We start from the raw sequence: 25,914 nt of genomic DNA on the forward strand, positions 1-25,914 counted from the left end.
GTAGTTGTACACACTCCGTAGGTGTTCGGGGTCACACTGAGGAACTTGTCGTCCGCGGGTTCTTCGAGGGCCGACGGTAGTGGTACTCGGTCGTTTCAAAGAGGTACTTCGCGACATGCACGGGATGGTAGTTGTACACGGTCATTGTGGGAAGTAAAGGTACACACGAAAGTAGTCGAACTTGACGGTTCCGCTGCACGGGTCTTCGGCGACAGTAGTGGTACACGTTTCGTAGCCGTTCGGGTCATCGTTAGAGGAACTTGACGGAGTTGAATCCCTTCGAGGTTGTCGTGGTACTTGGCGATTTCGAAGGCGGCAGAAACAAACTTGGCGGTCTCTGTTGACCTGGTACTTGGCGAATCCCTATTCGGTGGTCTTCCTTGGCGGTTCAGGGCATGGTGCATGTACTTGGCATGATGCAGGGGCGATGGCCGCAGGACACTAGGACCCGAAGCAGAGGAGCAGGGGATCGAGGCTCTTGCCATCTCCTTCAGGTGTTGCGCTGGATGGCGGCGGTAAGGCAACAGCGGCAGAGCTGCCATGGATGGCAACAGTGCCATGTAAGAAGCAGGGGCGTGAGGACGGCGGAAGCGGCAAGGTGGACTTGGGCGCTGGAGGAAGCAGCAAGGTAGCACCATGGAGATCCTGGACGACGGGGCCAGATTGGCCGGCAGGGCGCCAAGGGACATCGAGGTGACGGAGGTCGTAGGTCGGGCGTCAGGCTTGAGGTGCAGGGGAACCCCGGGCGATGGCGAGGATGGCCGGCTGCGAGGAGGCAGAAGAGACGCGACAAGGTGCATCGACGGGAGCTTCGAGCTCGGTCGGCTACGGCCATGGAGGACGACGGCGCGAAGGCGGGGCCCTTGAGGGCGCGGCGCTCGGGATCCGGTGTTCGACAGGGTCGCGATAGCGGCCCCCTCTCTGTGCAACGACGCCAGGAGGACAGGGAAGAGAGGCGGCGCGAGGCCAGGAGAGGGCGTCGGGGAGGATGGGATCGAGGGAGAGGGTGAGGAGGCACTGGATGATCGAGAGGGAGAAGGAGGTCGACCGCACGGGGATGGGATCAAGGGAGAAAGAGGCTGGCGGCGTGAGGATGAGTCGAGGGAGAGAGGAGGAATGCGCTAGGGTTAGTGCGGCTGGGCTGCGAGATGGCCTTGGGCCAAATGGGCCTTAGAGGCCAGCGGGGCTGCTGGTTGGACCTCGATCTGCTAAGCCAGACCATGGAGAGGGAAAGGCCAGAGGCCTGGTCGTCTGTTGTTGCTGGCATCTACCTCTCTCTTCTTCAAATCTCTCACAAAAATAGGAAAGCGAAGAAATAAAAGGGGAGAAAAGAAATGAGTGGACGAGAATTTGGGCAAAGGGATTATTTTCCCGGACTCACAAAAATGCGCTTGTCCCAAGAAAATATAAAAGGCCAAGATTGGAAGATGTAAATTCAAACTCATTTAATTTAGTTCAAATGGGTTTGAACTAGGACTAGGTTTTGGAAGTGTCCAAAAATGTTGAGAATTTATGTGGAGCTCCGGAAAATGACGAAAGGATATATGGGCAAAGTTAGAGGCCAAGAGTTTGTGATAACAAAGGCATTGAGATTTATTTTGCAAGTGTGTTGCCATTAATTCCAACAAATGAAATATTTAATATAGCTCCCTAATATCGGGAGGATATGTTATAAAGAGAATCACCATGTGAATTCCCTCGATTTAAATGGATCAAAGATCCATGCCATTTATTTAGTTGAGTTGCAAAAGATTTATGAGATGATGGCATGATGACATGATGCAATGCCAAAAAATAAAAGGGGAGGCACAAATGAAACACACGGCGAAACCCGGAATATATGGAGGTCTTCTCGAGCATCGGTCTCGGGGCATTACAACACTCCACCACTACGAGAGGATCTCGTCCCGAGATCTAGAATGGCACCGGAGGGACAAACGGAAGAGAAAGAGAAGAGGTAAAACTAAGTTGCTTCTTTGACAAACGAGTGAAACCAAATAACCTTGAGAGGTTGAACAAATTCAAGAAAAGAATACAACAAAGGTGAACAAAGTCGAAAACACTCCATTAGCAAGGAGGGACAAAGAACATTGCGAAAAACCTCGAGGTTGAAGGGCAAGATATATATTGAAAGCACTCCTGTTAAGAAGTTATGCAAGACTTGATACGGTGAAAAGAACTTGAGCAGAGGACACGACACTCCGGTTAAATGGATAGGCATGAAAAAAAATCATGATCTTTGACAAAAAGAGATGATTGATTGAAAAGAGCAACAACACAATGCCTCCGGAATGAAAGAATAGAATATAGATAATTGAAATAAAAGAATGGAGAAGAAAATGCCAACTTCTGCCATAAAAGAACTTGAAAAGGTATCCTTAGGAGTAGGGTCGAACGGAGTTGATGGAAACACAACAACGAAAAGATAAGCTTGATATAGTCTAATGGAATACAGCTCAAAATATGAGGTGACAACCTGCCACTCATGGGAAAAGTATTGGATTGATAAGAACAAGGAGACGAGAAAAATATTTCCACCGGGAGGGTAAAGAAGATCTTGGGTCCTTTATAAGCACCATGGATAGCAACAAACCTTAGGGAAGGCTTTAGGTGAAGTATAACCCCAAGATAACTCCAAAGAAGAGATTGATGGATTTAAAATACCTCATCCTTGACCACATGTGAATCATGAGACATGAACTCAAATTATCAAGAATGACATAATACCACCTCGAATGATACGGTTGAAAGAATTGCACTCCGGATAGCAAGATGATGAAAGCTTGAGTTTCTTAGCAAAGACTGTCGATGAACACTTTGAGAAGGAATTAAATCCTTGTTGAATCCATCATGTAGAACCTTCATGAGAACTCCGGAAAAAGAGAAGATGCACAATTGAAATCAGAAATTTGATGAACCTCCAGAATAGGGAATTGAGTTCAGTCGATGAAACAAGAATGAGAATTACATTATGCTTATCCTTCACCAATTAAATTGATGACAAACAATGGATTTGGCACACTACTTATTCTCATGGAAAGGATGAAGATAGATATGGCACCAACTTGAGAAGGTCTTCAACGAACCACCGGTAGGATAGAAATAACAAATAAATTGATATGATAAACAAAAGAAGAGAAACTTGAATGAACCACCGTAATAATTGAAAAGAACGAATAAAACATAAAGAAACACCGGGAAGAAATATAAGATGAACGAAGATGCTTGAGAGGATTTAGATACAAGTGAACGAAGGAATCATGAGCTGATTAAAGATCACTTGAACGAAGCACCGGTAAAATTTGGAGAATGAGAGCTGAAAGCTAAGAATGAATAATCCCGAAATGATGGACTTCGGAGAATCAAACTGAAAAGACTCCTGAATTACTCTGGATGGGTGAAAAGAATTCTCACAGTTGAAAACAACCGAGAGAGTGGCAACAAGCTAGAACCACGAATCTTGAAGAGAATGGGGCAAGAAATGGAGGAAAAACTCTTCTTCGGTCTTCAAATGCAGAGAATGACGACGAGAAACACCACCAAGAATTATTGAGTACTCCAGAATTAAAATTGGAAAGGTTGAACCAACGATGAAAAGAATTATAAGATCTTGGAGAAAAGCATTTGACTGATGACAATTCATTCTTACGTCAAACTTCGAAAATAATTTTACGGATATCTCCGGGAGAATTAGAAGAGTCAGGTAAGATCCTGGGAAAAGACCTGTGGGTTAGGGCCCACTCAAAAGAAACACCGTAGAATGATTTCAAGAGAGAGAGATTGCACCGGTTTAATTAAAAGACTTGAATAAGATAACAGCCTCGAGATATCTTGAGCACTCCAGAACAATTGAATAGCAAATGGGGAATGATTATGAGGTGCACCGGCATGAGAAGGCATTTGAAATAATGAAAAGAATATGACACACCGAAAGCTTGAATTGGATCCACCGGAAAAGGAAAGAATGGAGAATGATGAACTAGAAACTTCGTTAGTATCTTCATGAGAATCACCGGATAAGAACATGAAGGGAGAAGAATGGAGAGACTTCCATAATAAAATGGATATTTGATAAGAAATCCGAGTCCTCGAAGAAAAAGCGTGGGTGGGTGGGAAAACACCGTTGAGAATGAAATGAACACCGTTGAGAAGAAATGATAATTGATCTTGCTGATGTTGAAATGATCGGATCCACTTGAAGAGAAACACGCGGTGAAAAGGATTAACAAGACAATCTTGATGATCAAGAAGGATTTGTATCCAAATTGGAGTATGAGAACACCATTTGGGGAAGGTATGGAATCAACACCCGACATTGAAGCAACTCGAATACCACAACTCAAAACAAAACAAGGATTGGCTTGCGGAATAAGCCAGAACAAACATATGATAGAGATTTTCTCCGAAGTTTTCGTGCTGGGGCCTACACGGGCTCGATCGTACAGCACCATCATGTACAAGGCAGTGCACATGACATACGAAGCATCCCCGAGTCGGCATAGCCAAGGACTCTTTAAGACACAACGAGACCACTGTAAAACCGACCGTGAATAGGCGGACCACTAGACGTCGAACCCCAATTTCAAATCATACATCTGTCGGAAAGATATCCTAAGAGCTACTTGAATTCCCACTTATAAACTCCCGAAACTTTCCGGTTATGCAATCAGGTGTTGGGGATACAAGGGAAGCATAATATCTCACCCAAATCTAGCAAATCCTACATCCAGCTGTATCCATCCTTCAACACATAACCAAGAAACCTTCGGAAATCATATACCTCAACCTTCGAAAAGCATCCGTTATACGAGTTACGGCAATACTCCGAACTCCCGCCCCAGTACTGGGTGGCATCGAGGTTATCTCACCAACGAATTGCATAAAAGAGATTTTCGATGTCGGCGTACTAAACTCAGGTATTCCAAAATTGCAACGATAAAATTGTGATGACAATACCTCGGATCTCAACTCCCCGGGACACTTCCGCAAGACCCCTGACAGGAGGCACCAAGACAATGTTCTCGTCACAAAACCATCGGAACGATTCCAAGATACCCGTGTGATCCTAAAATTTTTTTTAGTGAAATTTCAGAAGAGAAGAGTCAAAACTCTACGTCAGGATGCCTTACCAGAGCGATGAGGAGACTGGGAAGTAAAAAAGAATTCCTAACTCTCCGATATATAATTCCTAAATGACTCAAAACATTTTTCTAGACACAACTCGGCCACTAAAAACGATCAAGCAATGGGGCTCCTAAGGTCGGGGAAGGCTCTGATTACCAACTTGTAACGCCCTCGATGCGGCTATATCTCCCACGTGTCGAAGCACGACTTAGAGGCCTAACCGCATTGAAAGCAATGTCGCAAGAGAGGTAATCTTCACACAACCCATGTAATATATAAGGGAAAGAGATACATAGTTGGCTTACAATCGCCACTTCACACAATTACATGAATAAAGCATTACATCATCCAGATACAATCAAGGTTCGACTACGGAACCAAAATAAAAGAAGAACCCCAAATGCGACAAAGGTCCCCCGATCGACCCCAACTGGGCTCCACTACTGATCAACTAGAATGAATCAACATAAAGGACAAGATCTTCATCGAGCTCCTCTTGAGCTTGGTTGCGTCATCTGCACGGACTCATCGGCACCTGCAAGCTGGTTTTGGAAGTATTTGTGAGTCACGGGGACTCAGCAATCTCACACCCTCGCGATCAAGACTATTTAAGCTTATGGGTAGGGTAAAAGGTATGAGGTGGAGCTGCAGCAAGCGACTAGCATATATGGTGGCTAACATACGCAAAGGAGAGCGAGAAGAGAAGGCAAAGCACGTTCGAGAAAGTATGATCAAGAAGTGATCCTAAAACAACCTACGTCAAGCATAACTCCAACACCGTGTTCACTTCCCGGACTCCGCCGGAAAGAGACCATCACGGTTACACACGCAGTTGATTCATTCTAATTAAGGTCAACTTCAGGTTTTCTACAACCAGACATTAACAAATTCCCATCTGCCCATAACCGCGGGCACGGCTTTGGAAAGTTCAAAACCCTGCAGGGGTGTCCCAACTTAGCCCATGACAAGCTCTCACGGTCAACGAAGGAATAGACCTCCTCCCGAGACATTCCGATCAGACCCGGTATCCCGGTTCTTCAAGACATCCTCGACAATGGTAAAACAAGTCCAGCAAGACCGCCCGATGCGCCGACATCCAGATAGGAGCTGCACATATCTTGTTCTCAGGGCAACACCGGATGAGCTCTCCGTACAACTAAAACCAGCCCTCAAGTTTCCCCGAGGTGGCGCTGCAAAGGACTCTAGTTCGGACCAACACTTAGACAAGCACTGGCCCGGGGGGGTTAAAATAAGATGACCCTCGGGATGCGCGACTCCCAAGGGAAAAAGGCTAGGTGACGAATGGTAAAACCAAGGTTGGGCCTTTCTGGAGGATTTTTATTCAAAGCTTACTGTCAAGGGGTTCCCATTATAACCCAACCGCGTAAGGAATGCAAAATCCGGGAACATAACACCGATATGACGGAAACTAGGGCGGCAAGAGTGGAACAAAACACTAGGTATAAGGCCGAGCCTTCCACCCTTTACCAAGTATATAGATGCATTAATTAAATAAGATATAATATGATATCCCAACAAGTAAACATGTTCCAACGAGGAACAACATCTCCATGTTCCAACAAGGAACAAACTTCAATCTTCACCTGCAACTAACAATGCTATAAGAGGGGCTGAGCAAAGCGGTTACATAGCCAAACAACGGTTTGCTAGGACAAGGTGGGTTAGAGGATTGACATGGCAATTTGAGAGGCTTTAAAACAAGTGGTAGGCATCATAGCATAGGCATAGCAAAAGAGAGAGCCTCTAGCAAGCAATGATAGAAGTGATTTCGAGGGTGTGATCATCTTGCCTGAAATCCCGCAAGGAAGAAGAACGAGTCCAGGAAAAAGACAAATGGACGTAGTCGAACGAGTCCACGGGGATACCAGTGCAAAAGGAAGTGACGGGAGCGTGCAAAAGATGGTGGGCTGATCCCCGTAACCGGGTTCCCACATGTCGATGGCAAGGCAAAAGAAGGGCAACGTGCACCGATAGTTAAGACTCGAGGCAAAACAAGGGTGCATCTCATACAACATGCATGCGTTCGTTCACGAGTGTCGTCTCGGGGTTATACCTTTGAAGCGTGCAGACGGGACGATTCCCATTCGGTGCAAAGTAGAGGAAGTAGTTGTTCTCGTTTCGTAGTTGTACACACTCCGTAGGTGTTCGGGGTCACACCGAGGAACTTGTCGTCCGCGGGTTCTTCGAGGGTCGACGGTAGTGGTACTCGGTCATTTCGAAGAGGTACTTCGCGACATGCACGGGATGGTAGTTGTACACGGTCATTGTGGGAAGTAAAGGTACACACGAAAGTAGTCGAACTTGACGGTTCCGCTGCACGGGTCTTCGGCGACAGTCGTGGTACACGTTTCGTAGCCGTTCGGGTCATTGTTAGAGGAACTTGACGGAGTTGAATCCCTTCGAGGTTGTCGTGTTACTTGGCGATTTCGAAGGCGGTGGAAACGAACTTGGCGGTCTCCGTTGACCTGGTACTTGGCGAATCCCTGTTCGGTGGTCTTCCTTGGCGGTTCAGGGCACGGTGCATGTACTTGGCATGATGCAGGGGCGATGGCCGCAGGACACTAGGACCCGAAGCAGAGGAGCAGGGGATCGAGGCTCTGGCCATCTCCTGCAGGTGTTGCATTGGACGGCGGCGGTAAGGCGACAGCGGCAGAGCTGCCATGGATGGCAACAACGCCATGGAAGAAGCAGGGGCGTGAGGACGGCGGAAGCGGCAAGGTGGACTTGGGCGCTGGAGGAAGCAGCAAGGTAGCACCATGGAGATCCTGGACGACGGGGCCAGATTGGCCGGCAGGGCGCCAAGGGACATTGATGTGGCGGAGGTCGCAGGTCGGGCGTCAGGCTTGAGGTGCAGGGGAACCCCGGGCGGCGGCGAGGATGGCAGGCTGCGAGGAGGCAGCAGAGATGCGATGATGTGCATCGGCGGGAGCTTCGAGCTCGGTCGGCTACGGCCATGGAGGACGGCGGCGCGAAGGTGGGGCCCTTGGGGCGCGGCGCTCGGGATCCGGTGTTCGACAGGGTCACGGTAGCGGCCCCCTCTCTGTGCAGCGACGCCAGGAGGAAAGGGAAGAGAGGCGGCGCGAGGCCAGGAGAGGGCGTCGGGGAGGATGGGATCGAGGGAAAGGGTGAGGAGGCACTGGATCATCGAGAGGGAGAAGGAGGTCGAGCGCAAGGGAATGGGATCAAGGGAGAAAGAGGTTGGCGGCGTGAGGATGACTCGCGGGAGAGAGGAGGGATGCGCTAGGGTTAGTGCAGCTGGGCTGCGAGATGGCCTTGGGCCAAATGGGCCTTAGAGGCCGGCGGGGTTGCTGGTTGGACCTCGATCTGCTGAGCCAGACCATGGAGAGGGAAAGGCCAGAGGCCTGGTCGGCTGTTGTTGCTGGCATCTACCTCTGTCTTCTTCAAATCTCTCACAAAAACAGGAAAGCAAAGAAATAAAAGGAGAGAAAAGAAATGAGTGGACAAGAATTTGGGCAAAGGGATTATTTTCCCGGACTCACAAAAATGCGCTTGTCCCAAGAAAATATAAAAGGCCAAGATTGGAAGATGTGAATTCAAACTCATTTGAATTTAGTTCAAATTGGTTTGAACTAGGACTAGGTTTTGGAACTGTCCCAAAATGTTGAGAATTTAGGTGGAGCTCCGGAAAATGACTAAACGATATATAGGCAAAGTTAGAGGCCAAGAGTTTGTGATAACAAAGGCATTGAGATTTATTTTGCAAGTGTGTTCCCGTTAATTCCAACAAATGAAATATTTAATATAGCTCCCTAATATCGGGAGGATATGTTATAAAGAGAATCACCATGTGAATTCCCTCGATTTAAATGGATCAAAGATCCATGCCATTTATTTAGTTGATTTGCAAAATATTTATGAGATGATGGCATGATGACATGATGCAATGCCAAAAAATAAAAGGGGAGGCACAAATGAAACACATGGCGAAACCCGGAATATATGGAGGTCTTCTCGAGCATCGGTCTCAGGGCGTTACATTTGATCTCCTCCATTTGAGCGTTCATCTTGGCGTCGGTGTAGTTGTTCATGGCATCGAACTCGTTGTTGTTGTTGTAGACAGAGGGTGAAATGCCTTGCCTATCCATCACAAGACTCGAGCAAATACGAGTGGGAGAAAGAGAAGAACTTATGCCAAATGTACCTTGACCGAAGTTGAAAGTGGATCAATGATGACTCCAATGTGGACAAGGAAATAGCACAATTGGTACCAATTCTTGTTGGTTTCTCACACCTACACAAATAAGGCTGATGGTGGAGCTCAGTGAGGATAGTGGCACAAAAATTTGATGTAAAATGTTAGCAAGAGTCAAATAATGTTGAAAGAGATTCACAAATTCGCAAGTGAAAAAAGTAGACCAATAGCAATGAATGGCACACGGAAACACACACACGGATAGATCGATGGGGTCGTGCAACCAAGGAATGAGCACAAAATGTGGAGTCGACGGAAAACGCTCATGTTGCACAACTCAAGAGAGACGCTAGCACGACTGCTCTATAGGCGGATACGACACTTGTGCACAACCTATGATATGCAAAATGGATAAACTTTCTATCCCAAAATGTGGTTCCCGGTGTTTATCTCAAGATGATCCAAGATGATCGGATATGACAATCTTATATGCAATGTGGTATGATGCTATGGCACTTGCTTACAAGCTCTTTGCTCTTTCTCTTTTGCTTAAAAGCTTATTCTTTTTTTGTATGTATGGCCACTTTGCGAAATGCACAAACCAAGATAGCAATTGTGTATATGCGGGAATAATCTTGTGACAAAAGAGATGATATGATACCAAATAAGGTATGGTATGTATGCAATGGGAGGTGTAGATCACTAATGTGCACAAGTAACATTGCAGGCAATACTCAAATGGCTAGTCTCTATAGGCAAGTGACGCAAAAATGGGCTAGGGGTTATCAATGCAATTGCAAGGGGAATATACAATGGTGTCGTCGAGGTTACCGTCCTTGGCGATGTTGAGTGGCGGTGATCTTGATGGAGATACCAAGATGATGGAGACTCGTCCCTAAGTAGCCGAAACACCTTAGGAAACGGAAAAACCACAACTCAAAATCTCAAGGACAAAAGTCGAATAGTGGTAGTGGAAGGCGGTGATGGTTTCGCGGAAGCTCAATGTGATTGCGGAAATGCAATGATGGGGTTCGGAGTATGCAATGTGGTGGACACGGTGTCGGAGTTGGAAGCACGGTCCCTAAGTAGCCGAAACACCTTAGGAGACACAACTCACAACACAAACAAAATTGGGTTATATGGGTTGGCGGAGGTGTATGGTGGGCAAGCCGATGCGGAAGTTATGGTGGTGGTGGTGGTTGATGAAGAAGCAACCGTCCCTAAGTAGCCGAAACACCTTAGGAGACTCGCATCAGTACTCAAGCAACCACATATGCAATGGGGAACAAAATTGGTTAGGTTGCGGAAGTCGGTGGTGGAGTAGCGGAGGATGTGGTGGAAGCCCTAGGCAAAGATGCCAAAGTTGCAAAACTTTTATGGAGGCAAATGGGTTTGGTAGTATTTTTATTGGAAGGGGGGTGTCAAGAGATTTTCAACGAGCTAAAGAACGCGAAAATCGGACTCCGGATGAATTAGTTATGGACAAAACAGTGAAACGGGGAAGCTGAAATGTACAGGGGTTGGACATCCGGGGCTCGGGCCGGATATCCGGGACCTGATGTCCAGAACCGCGCGCGAAATGCGATCCAGGAGCCGGATGTCCGGGCTAATGGCCGGATTTCCGGGGTGGCCGGATGTCCAGGCTCCAAATCCGAGGATGAACTCGAGGAACTCGATTTGGGGGCAAAAATTGATGATTTCAAGGTCAAAATTGGAGAGATTTCGTGGATGGAAAGTGGGGAAACTTGGGGAAATGCTAGATCCACTCGAAACCAAGCAAATCCATGGATCAAAATCAACAAAACATCATCAAACCAACAAATAACAAAAAAAATTAGGGCTATTTTCGGTGGGGATTTTAGAATTTAGGAAGAAGACAACAAAATTAGGCTAGAAAACACAACGGGGAGGCTCCGAAATCATGATCAACCTAAGATCTAGATACCAATATGATGTAGGATGGAAACCTAGATGGCCGATCTTTCACGAAAGGAGCGGATCCCTACGAAGAACGCGATGAACACGAGGGGAAACACAAGGGAAACACGAGGGGAACACGAGAGAAATCACTCAACCAACAAGAATAGATCACACATGCACTAGATCGATGAACACAAAGGTAAGATACAAGATCCAAAGTCAACAACAGACGATACAAGAGGTAACCGGTTCTTCTCCGTGAGGAGGTCTTGAATCCACAAAGGGATCTTCCCGTGAGGGGTCTTGAATCCAAGGTGATCTTCTCCGTAGAGGGGCCGCGGTCTCTCTCGTGGAGTAGATCCGTAATGGATGAGCAAAGCTCTATCTCACATATGAGTTAATCCTTTGCTAACCCTAGCTAGGAGGAGATGGGGGAGTATATATAGTGTCAGCCCACGAAGGGGTAAGTGAGAGGGGGGATACATGGGCCTCTGGCCCGTTCAATGTGTGCAGACAGGCGCCGGATGTCCGGGCTGGGGGCCGGATGTCCGGGGCTTCGCGAGGCACCGGATGTCCGGGCCTCGGGCCGGATGTCCGGGCTGGAGTGGTCGATTCATCTTCTCTCTGGATAGCCTGCGCCGGATTTCCGGGCAGGCGCCGGATGTCCGGCCCGTCGCGGGGCGCCGGATGTCCGGGGGTCGGCCGGATGTCCGGCCGCTGTAGAGTCACCTGGCTTCGGTCTCTCTCTGGTCTTCTTCTGGTTGGTGGCGCCGGATGTCCGGGCTCCTGCCGGATGTCCGGCCGTTGTAGCTCCAGGACGACTCCACTTGAGGCACTTCTTGATCCGCTTCCGTGTGGACTTGGCGTATGACTCGAGCATCTCCATGGTCGTCTCATTGGTTCCTAAGCACATGTCTCGTATGAGTGGAAAGGGGAAGCATGTAGGAACGAGTTCACCTTAGGTCCAATGGCGTATGCTCGAGTGTACATGGGGATGATCGTAGGATGCTCCGCATCATAAGGTGTCTAGGCTACTTAGGGATGGTCGCTTCTTCATCAACCACCACCACCACTTCCGCATAACCTTGCCCAGCATACACTTCCGCCACCTCAACTTAACCCAATTTTGTTTGTGTTGTGAGTTGTGTCTCCTAAGGTGTTTCGGCTACTTAGGGATCGTGCTTTCAACTCCGACACCGTGTATAGTCCACCACCATCACCTCCACTTCTGCATTGCCTAGTGCAAAACCACCGCATTCCGCTACCACCATTTGACTTTTGTCCTTGAGATTTTGAGTTGTGGTTTTTCCGTTTCCTAAGGTGTTTCGGCTACGTAGGGACGAGTCTCCATCATCTTGGTATCTCCATCAAGATCACCGCCACTCATCATCACCGCGGACGGTAACCTCCATATCATCTTGGTATCGTGGTACCCCTCCATTGTATATTCCCTTGCCTTTGCATTGATAACCCCTAGCCCATTTTGCGTTACTTGCCTATCAAAACTAGCCATTTGAGTATTGTCGGCAATGTTACTTGTGCACATTAGTGATCTACACCATACATTGCGTACATACCATATCATATTGGTATCATATCATCTTGTGTGCCTCAAGTTTGTTCCCGCATATACACAATTACTATCTTGGTTTGTGCATTTCGCAAAGTGGATATAAAAAAAGCTTTTAACCAAAAGAGAAAGAGCAAAGAAGCTTGTAAGAAATAGCCATATCATCCACCACATTGCATAAGATTGTCATATCCGATCATCTTGGATCAAACACCAGGAACCAAACATACATAGCATACTTGGGATAGAAAGTTTATCCATTTTGCATATCATAGGCTGTGCAGAAGTGTCGTATCGCCTATAGAGCAATCGTGTTAGCGTCTCTCTTGAGTTGTGCAACACGAGCGTTTTCCGTGGATTCCACATTTTGTGCTCATCCTTGGTTGCACGACCCCATTTATCTATCCGTGTGTGTGTTCCCGTGTGCCACATATTGCTATTGGTCTACTTGTTACACTTGCGAATTTGTGAATCTCTTTCAACATTATTGACTCTTGCTAACATTTTACATCAATTTTTTGTGCCACTATCCTCACTGAGCTCCACCATAAGCCTTACTTGTGTAGGTGTGAGAAACCGACAAGAATTGGTACCAATTGTGCTATTTCCATGTCCACATTGGAGTGATCATTGATCCACTTTCAACTTCGGTCAAGGTACATTTGGTATTCGTTCTTCTCTTTCTCCACTCATATTGGCTCAAATCTTGTGATGAATAGGCAAGGCATTTCATCTCCGGTCTTCCACAACAACGACGGCGTGTACAACTACATCAACAACAAGCTTTCCACACAAAAGGAGGAGCAAGATGCAAGGATGGAGGAGATTCGGACCTTGTTGATCAACCGTTCTTCCCCTTCATCATCCTCAAGGCGGCGACGTTCAAGTCACAAGTCTTCGGAGCGCAAAAATGATGCAAGCGCAAGTCGTCCTCGTCCACATCTCCATGGCGACCACCATCACGTTTGTGATCCACCTCGTCATGAAGGGCAAGTCACCTCCAAGCAACATGTGCATGACGACGACGAACGACATCTACATCGAGCTCAAGCACGACAACGACAACATCATCATGAAGATGCTCGAGATGCGCCTACCTACAAGTCGCAATAAGCCCTACTTCACGCCAAGTTCAAACTTCATGACCACAAGAGAAGACCGCGAGACAAGCACCACCAATACGGAGCTACGGCTACACCAACCACTTTGGCATCTTCACCAAGCGACTTCAAGGCATCCTCGCCTTCGGATATATGGCATCTTCGCCAACAAGCACCTCAAGAGTACGCTCAAGAGAAGCTCCCCAAGCTCAAGTCCGCGACTTCCACGAGCTACTATGACCTCAACATCGACCACACGATTCCTTTCTATGGGACTAAAGAACCCGAGGAGTATCTCGAGTGGGAGCGTTTGATGGACGACGACCTGAAGCTACATCAAGTCCCTCCCTAAGATCAAGTGAAGTGCGCCACAAGGAACTTCCACAACTACGCGTCCACATGGTTGCTTCACACACCTTCGGAGAGCTACGACATGAGTTGGGCCAAGACGAAGCGAGCTTTGCGCTGAGAGTTTGTGCCTCCGACCTCCACGGAACAACTTCAGCGCCAATTGGAGAACACCATCCAAGGAGATGAAGATTGCCTTGCGACGAGCCGGCGTGGACGACCCCATTTCTATGAAGTTCCACTTCATGATGGGATTGCACAACGACATGTCCAAGACGATCTTCCTGGAGAACTACAAGTCCCTCGACGACAACTACATTGGTGCTCTCAACGCGGAACAAGAACTCATGAAGGCCAAAGTTTCTCCACCCCAAGTTCACTTCGCGACGACCAAGCTCCATGAGAATGAGCATGAGGCTAGTACCACCACGATGTCCAAGCCCGACGAGCTCCAAGATGATACTCCCAAGTTCGACGCCATCCTTCTTTGTGGCATTGACGATGTCGAGTCCTCCATGACTCTTTTTCAAGACGGTGCGGCGACGAGTATGACTAAGGAGACCCTCAAGGACCAAGCTTTAAAGGTGAGCGACAAGGTGGCAAGCAAGGATGATGCTTCCATCTTTGGAGGCAAGAGTGATGATGTGCCATCTTCGGCCTTCATCCATGGCGACGACGATGAGATGGTTGAGCATGGGATTTTCCCTTCGATCATGGCAACATTTGATGACTTGAGTGACTTTTGCCACCATATTGAGAGTGAGAGTGACTTCACCACTAGCCCCATATATGATGTGTTGCATCAATTCCCATGTGAGGAGATCCACAACCCCCGCCACTTGAGTGAAATGAGTGACTCCACCATACGTGAGATTGATTGCACCTATTTTGAGGGAGTGCGTGAACCACCACATAGAGAGAATGAGATAGTTGATAGGTCATGCGAGGCCACTTTCAACACTAACGACTTGACCTCTACCTCTATTGTGTCTTCTCATTTGGTGCTAAGTCCCGTCTATGATGACGCGCCGATTCACGACGACTATGTCCTACCTTTGGACAAGACGATGGCCATGGTGGAATATGATGCACCCCCACATGGTTTCATCAAGATGAAGATGACCACCATTTGGTCTTCCCCGCCTCACCTACACCACTTGAGTGGAATGAAAACGGTAACATAGGTGACGGTGATGCTCTAGTCCCACTAGTGCACATTCTTGACATTGATTGCTTTCATGATATTGATCCCCCTAGTGACATGATTCATGCTAGTATGATTTCCCCATGCAATTATTTAGCCATTTATGATGAGTATGATGATTGCCATGTGGATTCTCTTAGTTGTGATGCCATGTTACATAGGATTTCTTGTGACAATTCTCTCGGTCACATCATGTTTGCCAATCCGCTTGACTTGTCATATGCTATGCATGAGATCGACCACATGTCATATTTGCAATCTCTTCATAGTGACTATGCATATGCCATTAAAATAAACCCAATTTGCACATATGGCATAGATGACAAGCCCATGGTTATTGGCATTTGTTTCTCTTGTGATGATATTGACATGCTACCTTTGCATCATTTATCTCATATGCCATGCCATGACCACCTAGCTTCGGATATGCATTGTTTTGGATGTTGTCCATTTTCTCCATATCATGTTTCCGATATTGTTCATGAGGAGACCCCCATAGTTTCTTCATACATTTTAGGAGATTTTGATCACTCCCATCCATTGCATGATACTTGTACTTGTATGCTCAATTTGCATCCCCATCGTGTTATACACAATAACTATTCTTTCATGTTGGATGACATGTTCTTATACCATGCATCAAATTTCTTTGAGCGATGCTTATCTTGTGCTAACTCTCACGCGCACATACACATCATGATGGATGATGTGTACATTTACCACACACATAATTTCTTTGGTTTGTGTTTCTTTTGTGTAGGTACCCATGAATACTTGTCAACCTCGCAATCCCATGAGTTGACAAAACGAGCTCTAGAGAGCAACGATGACTTGGGATCCCATGGATTGTCCTTCCCACCGCTCTCTTCGCGCAAAGACTTCGCGCAATTTTTCTACATGACCCTCACTTGGCTATGGATTATTGTCCACTACATATTCTATGCCCATCTTGCCATGTTCACTTTGCGTGATATGCTCATTACTATGCTTTTGCCATACATTCATGACCCATGCTTTGCATTACACATGATGATTGATTCTCATACTTGTATGTGTATTTGCAAGCTTGGTGGAGATATTGCTTGCTATTGCTATGTTTGCTTTGTACCCCATGCCTATGATGATACTTTCATCTTGCTTTGTGTTCGTGCTTGCGATATGTCATGTGCATTGTCTATGTTTATTATTTGCTCACATGACATGATTGCCATGATTTCCTCTAGTATGTTGCATCTTCGCACTACTTGCTTGCATGACTTTATTACTATGCTTGCTTATGTTGCATCACCAATGATTCATACTTGTTCATTTCATGCGGTTCATGACAACCATCTACATGCTTTGCACATGATTGTTGTTGCTTCTTGTCATATATCTCCATAAGTTGCCTCTCTCACGCTAGATGATTTTCCATGTATTGAATGCACCAACGATTTTAGTCTTGTTAATGAGATTGCCCCCATAGCATTCTCGCATATGTTTGGAGATTTTGACATATTCCTTGTGAAGCATGCTTGTCTTGCCTCTTTGCACCATATACCTAGTGCCATGAATATAGCCATTGTTGCATCATATTATCCATGCACTTGTACTTCTAATGGTTATGTGCAAAAGAAGAGAACTATCATGATGGATGATGTGTTTATCTAACATGCGCATACATTCTTTGCTTTCTTTTGTGCATGTGTAGGATACTTGGACCTTGTGTCGACTTCAGCTTCACATGAGTTGACCATTCGAGCTCTTGAGAGCGAGCCTCATACATTCTACCATGACTCGCTTCTCAAACACCTTTCATACCACTTCGGCATTGTGAAGAATGCACATGGACACGCCCTCAAGTGTTTGTTGTCTTTGCTCCTTTTGAAGGAATCCCAAGATGGTGCGACATTGGAGAGTGCCCATTTTGAGCTTCAATATGACGAGAACTTGGTGATCGACCACTCCTACACGGCGACGCCATCTGTTTCCCATGGTGATTTGGATTTTGATCCGAGATAGGATCTTCCCCAATGGAGGGGAAATGATGCGGAGCATCCTATGGACATCACCATTTCAAGAGTCAGTTTGGCGAGTGACATGTGCGACATCTACTTCACATACACAAAGGTGAATCATCTCCTTTACACGTGCTCACTTGACCCATTCGAGGATGGTATACTACTTGACACTTCTCCCGTCTGCATGCATAGGTATTGTCGGAATGCTACGGACGACGTGGAGGAGTGCAAGCGCCAAGGAACACCTACACCATCCGAGAGGGAAGCGTGGAAACGAAGACGCAAGAAGAAGAGCTGTCGAAGAAGCTCCGGCCACCGGATGACCGGTCGGGTCCGGACGTCCGGCGCCTGAAGATCCACCGGATGACCGGTCCAGATCGGATGACGGTGTCCCTTCGCCCGAGCCAAACGAGCGGACGTCCGACGCCACCGGACGACCGGCGACCGGACGACCGGTCCAGACCGAAAATCCGCTACACCACCATACGAGTCAGAACAAGCAGACGACCGACCCCTACCGAACGTCCGGCCGCCCACGAGCCACCGGACGACCGATCCCCAACGGACGTCCGGTACCTGGCTGTGTCCAGTTGCAGGCTGAGGCCCATGTACCCCTTCACTTCACCCCCATTTGCACTACGACTATAAATAGACCTCTCCCTCCTCCTTTCTAGGGTTAGCGTTGTGTTAGCTCATTTGTGAGATAGAGCTTCGCTCATCCATATCGGATCTACTCCTTGAGAGAGACCGCGGCCGCTCTTCGGAGAAGATCCACCTTGGATTCAAGAACCCTTTACGGGAAGATGCCCTTGTGGATTCATGACCTCCTCACGGAGAAGAACCGGCTACCCTTTGTATCGTCCCTTGTTGGATTTGGATCATGTATCCCTTTTTGTTCATCGATCTAGCGCATGTGTGATCTATTCTTGTTGGTTGAGTGATTCTCTCGTGTTTCCTCTTGTGTTTTCCCTTGTTTTCCCCACGTGTTCTTCGCATTCTTGGATGGGATCTGCTCCTTTCATGAAAGATCGGCCCCTAGGGTTCCTACCCTACAACAACAAGGAAAAAATTCTATAGAAGAATATTATCAGGAATTACAAACTGGCACGATTAGATGTGGTATTGTTGAGGAGAATGAAGCTATGCTTGCACGTTTTATGGGTGGATTAAATAGAGAGATTCATACCATTCTAGAGTATAAGGAGTATACTAATATCCCTCGTTTATTCCATCTTGCTTGTAAAGCTGAACGTGAAGTGCAGGATCAACAGGCATTGGCGCGAACTAACTTTTCTGCAGGTCGATCTTCATCATGGATACCACGTGCATCCTCTACTTCCACTACACCAGCACCTCCATCAGGTGCCACCTCCAGCCGTGATACAAGAAAGCAGGCACAACAACCACTATCTGCCTAGAGCACACCTCCTGGGCCAGCGCGGAGTTCTTCTTCTTCCATGGCATCAACAGGGCACACAAGTGATATCATTTGTCGTCGTTATAAGGGAAGAGGACATTTTGCGAGAGAATGCAAATCTCAGCATGTGATGATTGCTACTGAGGATGGTGGGTATGAGTCCGCTAGTGACTATGATGAGAAGACTTTGGCTCTTATTACACGTGAAGAACACGGTGGAAATGATTCTGATCATGAGACGCAAATACATGGCTCCTGAAGATGCTGGCAGGTATGAATGTTTAGTTTCTCAACGTGTTTTAAGTGTGCAGGTCACACAAGCTGAACAAAATCAGAGGCATAACTTGTTCCATACAAAGGGTGTTCTGAAGGAACATTCTGTTCACGTCATCATAGATGGAGGGAGCTGCAATAACTTGGTTAGCATGGAGATGGTGGAGAATCTATCACTCACCACAAGACCACATCCACATCCTTACTACATCCAATGGTTCAACAACAGTGGCAAGGTTAAGGTAACACGTACTGTTCGTGTGCATTTTAGTATCTCTACATATGCTGATTATGTTGATTGTGATGTGGTACCTATGCAAGCATGTTCCTTATTACTTGGTAGACCATGGCAATTTGATAAAAATTCCGTACACCATGGTAGAAACAATCAGTATACTCTTGTTCATTAGGATAAAAATATTAATTTGCTTCCTATGACTCCTGAATCCATTTTGAAAGATGATACTAATAGAGCTAATAAAGCAAAACAGGAGAAAAATAAGAGTGAAAATCAGATTGTGGCAAAAGAATTTGAGCAACAAATGAAACCTAATAATAAACCATCTAGTGTTGCTTCTGAAATTAAATTGAAAAGTGCATGTTTACTTGCCACAAAATCTTATATTGATGATCTAGATTTCAGCAAATCTGTTTGCTATGCTTTTGTGTGCCAAGAGGCATTATTTTCATTCGAGGACGTGCCTTCCTCTTTGCCTCCTATTGTCACTAACATTTTGCAGGAGTTCGCTGACGTCTTTCCAGAAGACGTGTCACCGGGATTACCACCTATTCGAGAGATTACGCATCAAATTGACTTAATTCCCGGTGCATCATTACCCAACCGTGCACCATACCGGAGCAATCCAGGGGAGAGGAAGGAGATTATGCGTCAAGTACAAGAACTGCTCGACAAAGGTTACATACGCAAATCCCTTAGTTCTTGTGATGTTCCTATCATTTTAGTGCCGAAAAAGGATGGTACGTCACGTATGTGTGTTGATTGTAGAGGCATTAATAATATTACTATTCGTTATCGTCATCCTATTCCTAGGATAGATGATATGCTTGATGAGTTGAGTGGCTCTATAATATTCTCCAAAGTTGATTTGCGTAGTGGATACCATCAAATTCATATGAAATTGGGAGATGAATGGAAAACAACATTTAAAACTAAGTTTGGATTATATGAGTGGTTAGTGATGCCTTTTGGGTTAACTAATGCACCTATTACTTTCATGAGGTTAATGAACGAAGTTTTACGTGCTTTCATCGGACGATTTGTGGTAGTTTACTTTGATGACATATTGATTTATAGCAAATCTTTGGAGGAACATTTGGAACATTTACGTGCTGTTTTTATTGCTCTACGTGATGTACGTTTGTTTGGTAACCTTGGAAAGTGCACCTTTTGCACCGACCGAGTATCTTTTCTTGGCTATGTTGTTACTCCACGGGGAATTGAAGTTGATAAAGCCAAGATTGAAGCTAGTGAGGAGTTTCCTTGGCCTCGCTGGTTTCTATAGGCATTTTGTGAGAGATTTCAGCACCATTGCTGCACCTCTCAACGAGCTTACAAAGAAGGATGTGCCTTTTGTTTGGGGTACCGCATAGGAAGAAGCCTTCACGGTATTGAAAGATAAGTTGACACATGCTCCTTTACCCCAACTACCTAATTTTAATAAGACTTTTGAGCTTGAATGTGATGCTAGTGGAATTGGATTAGGAGATGTGTTATTACAAGATGGCAAACCTGTTGCATACTTTTCTGAAAAATTGAGTGGGCCTAGTCTGAACTATTCTACTTATGACAAATAATTATATGCTCTTGTTCGGACCTTAGAAACATCGCAACATTATTTATGGCCCTAGGAATTTGTTATACATTCTGATCATGAATCTTTGAAACACATTAAAAGTCAAGCAAAACTGAACCGTAGACATGCTAAATGGGTTGAATTCATTGAGACTTTTTGTTATGTCATTAAACACAAGAAGGGTAAAGAAAATGTTCTTGCTGATGCATTGTCTCGTTGTTATACTATGCTTTCACAACTTGACTTTAAAATATTTGGTTTGGAGACCATCAAAGATCAATATGTGCATGATGCTGAATTTAAAGATGTATTGCAGAATTGTAAGGAAGGGAGAACTTGGAACAAGTTCGTTCGTAACGATGGATTTGTGTTTCGTGCTAACAAGCTATGCATTCCAGCTAGCTTTGTTCGTCTTTTGTAGTTGCAGGAGGCGCATGGAGGAGGATTAATGGAACACTTTGGCGTCAAGAAGACGGAGGATATACTTGCTACACATTTCTTTTGGCCAAAGATGAGACGGGGTGTTGAGCGTTTTGTTGCTCGCTGCACTACATGTCAAAAAGCTAAGTCACGACTCAATCCTCATGGTTTATATATGCCTTTGCCTGTACCTAGTGTTCCTTGGGAGGATATATCTATGGACTTTGTTTTAGGTTTACCTCAAACAAAGAAGGGGAGGGATAGCATATTTATTGTCGTGGATAGGTTCTTGAAAATGGCACACTTTATACCATGTCATAAAAGCGATGATGCTGTTAATGTTGCTGATTTGTTATTTCGTGAAATTATTCGCTTGCATGGTGTGCCAAATACTATTGTTTCAGACCGTGATACTAAATTTCTTAGCCACTTTTGGAGATGTTTATGGGCTAAGTTGGGGACTAAACTACTTTTTAGTACTACTTGTCACCCCCAAACTGATGGACAAACTAAAGTAGTCAATAGAACATTGTCTACTATGCTTAGGGATGTTTTGAAGAATAACAAGAAAATGTGGGAAGAATGCTTGCCTCATATTGAATTTGCTTATAATCGTTCATTGCATTCTACTACTAAGATGTGCCCTTTTAAAATTGTGTATGGTTTCCTACCTCGTGCACCTATCGATTTGTTGCCTCTTCCATCTTCGGAGAAGGTTAATTTTGATGCTAAAGAATGTGCTGAATTGATTTTAAAAATGCATGAGTTAACTAAGGAAAACATTGAGCGTATGAATGCTAAATATAAACTTGCTGGAGATAAGGGTAGAAAACATGTTTTGTTTGCACCTGGAGAGCTTGTTTGGTTACATTTGCATAGGGATAGATTTCCTAATTTGCCCAAATCAAAGCTAATGCCACGTGCTGATGGTCCTTTTAAGGTGTTAGAGAAAATAAATGATAATGCATATAAACTTGATCTGCCTGTAGATTTTGGGGTTAGTCCCACTTTTAACATTGCAGATTTGAAGCCATATTTGGGTGAGGATGATGAACTTTTGTCGAGGACGACTTCATTTCAAGAAGGGGAGGATGATGAGGACATCAATACCATTGTTACACCCACAGCCCCTGCTGCTATACATACTGGACCAATTACTAGAGCTCGCGCACGCCAATTGAATTATCAGGTACTTTCGTTTCTTGGTAAGGATTCTAATGTTCATGTGAATATGATGCTGCCTAAGATGGATACATTTGTTTTGCTTACAAATGAAGGGCCTAGCTTGGACAAGAAAGATGAACCTTGGAGCAAGTTCAAGCATGGAGATGATGGCATGCGCAAGGGGAACAAGAACGGAGTTACAAGTGATGATTCCAGGACTCTGAAGCCACCATAATGAGTGCATGAAGCATGGGACGAAATATACAAGATGCCACTTCATAAATTTCGTCCAGAGGCTATTCTAGGTGTTGCATCACCTTATTATTGGGCCAGGCCCATGTTTTTTTTGAAATACTTAAGTATAGGATGTTTTGAGAGCCCAATAATAAGGTGATGCGGCACCTAAAATAGCCTCTGGATGAAATTTATGAAGTGGCATCTTGGATATTTCGTCCAAGTCTTCATGCACTCCTCATGGTGGCTTCAAAGTCCTGAAATCATCACTTGTAACTCCGTTCTAGACCCCCTTGCGCATGCCATCATATCCATGCTTGAACTTGATCCAAGGTTCATCTTTCTTGTCCAAGCTAGGCCCTTCATTGGTAAGCAAAGCAAATGTATCCAATTTAGGCAGCATCATATTCTCATGAACATTACAATCGTTACCAAGAAAAGGAAGTACTTGATAATTCAATTGGCGTGCGTGAGATCTAGTAATTGGTCCAGTATGTACAGCAGCAGGGGCTGTGGGTGTAACAATGGTATTGATTTCCTCATCATAAGTGCAAATGGGATTTATTGTAACGGGGCATGTATAGTTACTATGTTGATATTGAAATGATGCGATATGGGATATCTCACTCATAGCATATGACAATTTTAATGGATTGTCAAACACGATGTGACCAATAGAATTTTTACATGATATTCTATGGAGCATAGCATCACAACTAGGCAACTCGACATGCTCGTCATCATATTCATCGTAAATAGGTAAGTCATGACATGAAGAAGTCGCACTAACATGAAGCATGGGAATAGGTGTGTCAACATCATGCAAGCAATCATTCATGAGATAGTCCACTAGTGGGACAAGAGGAGCACCATCAACTATGTTAGCTTTGGAGCATCGCTCATGTGTCATAGGTGAGGTGTCGAAGACCAAGTCGTGGTCATCTTCATCTTGATGGAACCATGTGGGGGGTGCATCTTCTTCCACCATGGCCATCGTTGTCTCCATTGGAAGCATGGACTCATAGAGGATAGGCGTGTTGTCATGTAGGAGGCCTAGCACCAAAGAAGAAAATACACTCGGAGTAGAGGTTAGGTCGTTAGAAATCAAAGTGGCCTCACATGCCGTCTCAACTACCTCAGTCACTAAGTGTTGTGGCTCACTCACTCCCTCTTGGATGCTCTCACTCATATGGTTGGTGGAGTCACTCAAATGGCGCTCAACCTCACATAGGATGTGTGGCATGCTCTCAAGTGTGGGGCTAGTGGTGGTCACACTCATCCTCTCATAGGAAATGCACTCAATGTCACATATGGTGGAGTCACTCATGTCATTCATGTGGTGGTGGCTCTCCTCACATGGGAATTGGGGCATCTCTTCATATGTGGGTGTCAGAGAGATGTAGGTGCAAATGTCTCCATGCTCAATCATGTCATGGTCGTAGCTGTGGATGAAGGCCGAAGATGGCACATCATCACTCTCCTCCAAGACCAAATATAATGTCTCATGTGCGGTCTCATAGCTTGACTCGGAGTATGAGCCCAATATGGGCGCCGTCTTCATGTTGTTAAAGAGTGGTCAAAGGGGATGGCCCTTGCTCAACCTTCTTGTTGCCGTCTTGTTGTACGAGGCCCATATGATGTGGCACCTCGTAGCTCGTCTCCATGACCGAAGGGAATGTCCCATGCTCGGCCATCTTCCTTGGGAGGCTTCCGAAGATGGAAGTGTCACCCTCGCTCGTAGTTGGCCGCCGTGTACTTGATGATGTCCATGTAGGAGAACTCACGGGAAGTAGGCGAAGATGCCGTACGTCCAAAGGTGAAGATGCCTTGATAGCACTTGGCGAAGATGCCGAAGTGGTTGGTGTAGCCGTAGCTCCGTCTTGGTGGTGCTCTGATAGAGGCAAAGGTGTCCCGCCTTTCGATGAGATAGTGGCTATCGTTTTAGAGGAAGTCGACTTTGACGATCCGACTACGAACGTGCGAGGAAGTCGCACCTTAGTAATCGCTAAACCAACTCCGAGGGGTTATTGACCACACCAGAGCATGATCAACCTGACCACGAGGGCCTGTTTCCTGCGAGCAAACGAAGAACAAGCAAGAAACTGAGATTGCAATCTAGATATTGCGAATATAAGATGAAAGCTTTATCGATCAAGGTGGGGTTCTGTGACGTCTTGGTCTGGTCGTTGGACAAAAACGAAGTACGCGAAGTTGCAGCTATGGCGAACTTTTAATCTAAACAAAACTCAAAGTCTAAATGACGCCCTAAGGGCTGTATATATGGAGGAAGAGGGGGGAATTTCGTGGCCCTTGGAGGAGGGGTCCGAAACCAACCCTAACTCTTGTTTCCCCACACATACGGACTCTAAAAACAGCCTATACTTAAGTATTTCGAAAATAGATAGGCCTGGCCCAATAATAAGGTGATGCAGCACCTAAAATAGCCTTTGGACGAAATTTATGAAGTGGCATCTTGTATATTTCATCCAAGGCTTCATGCACTTCTTATGGTGGATTCAAAGTCCTGAAATAATCACTTGTAACTCCGTTCTGGATTCCCTTGCGCATGCCATCATCTCCATGCTTGAACTTGTTCCAAGGTTCATCTTTCTTGTCCAAGATAGGCCCTTCATTTATAAGCAAGAAAATGTATCCAATTTAGGCAGCATCATATTCTCATGAACATTAGAATCGTTACCAAGAAACGAAAGTACCTGATAATTCAATTGGCGTGTGCGAGCTCTAGTAATTGGTCCAGTATGTATAGCAGCAGGGGTTGTGGGTGTAACAATGGTATTGATGTCCTCATCATCCTCCCCTTCTTGAAATGAAGTCGTCCTCGACGAAAGTTCATCGTCCTCACCCAAATAAGGTTTCAAATCTGCAATGTTAAAAGTGGGACTAACCCCAAAATCTGCAGGCAGCTCAACTTTATATGCATTATCATTTATTTTCTCTAGCACCTTAAAAGGACCATCAGCACGTGGCATTAGCTTTGATTTGCGCAAATTAGGAAATCTATCCTTACGCAAATGTAACCAAACAAGATCTCCAGGTGCAAACACAACATGTTTTCTACCCTTATCTCCAGCAAGTTTATATTTAGCATTCATACGCTCAATGTTTTCCTTAGTTAACTCATGCATTTTTAA

This window comes from Triticum dicoccoides, chromosome 1A (genome assembly GCF_002162155.2).
Source record: "Triticum dicoccoides isolate Atlit2015 ecotype Zavitan chromosome 1A, WEW_v2.0, whole genome shotgun sequence".
Taxonomy (NCBI): Eukaryota; Viridiplantae; Streptophyta; class Magnoliopsida; order Poales; family Poaceae; genus Triticum; species Triticum dicoccoides.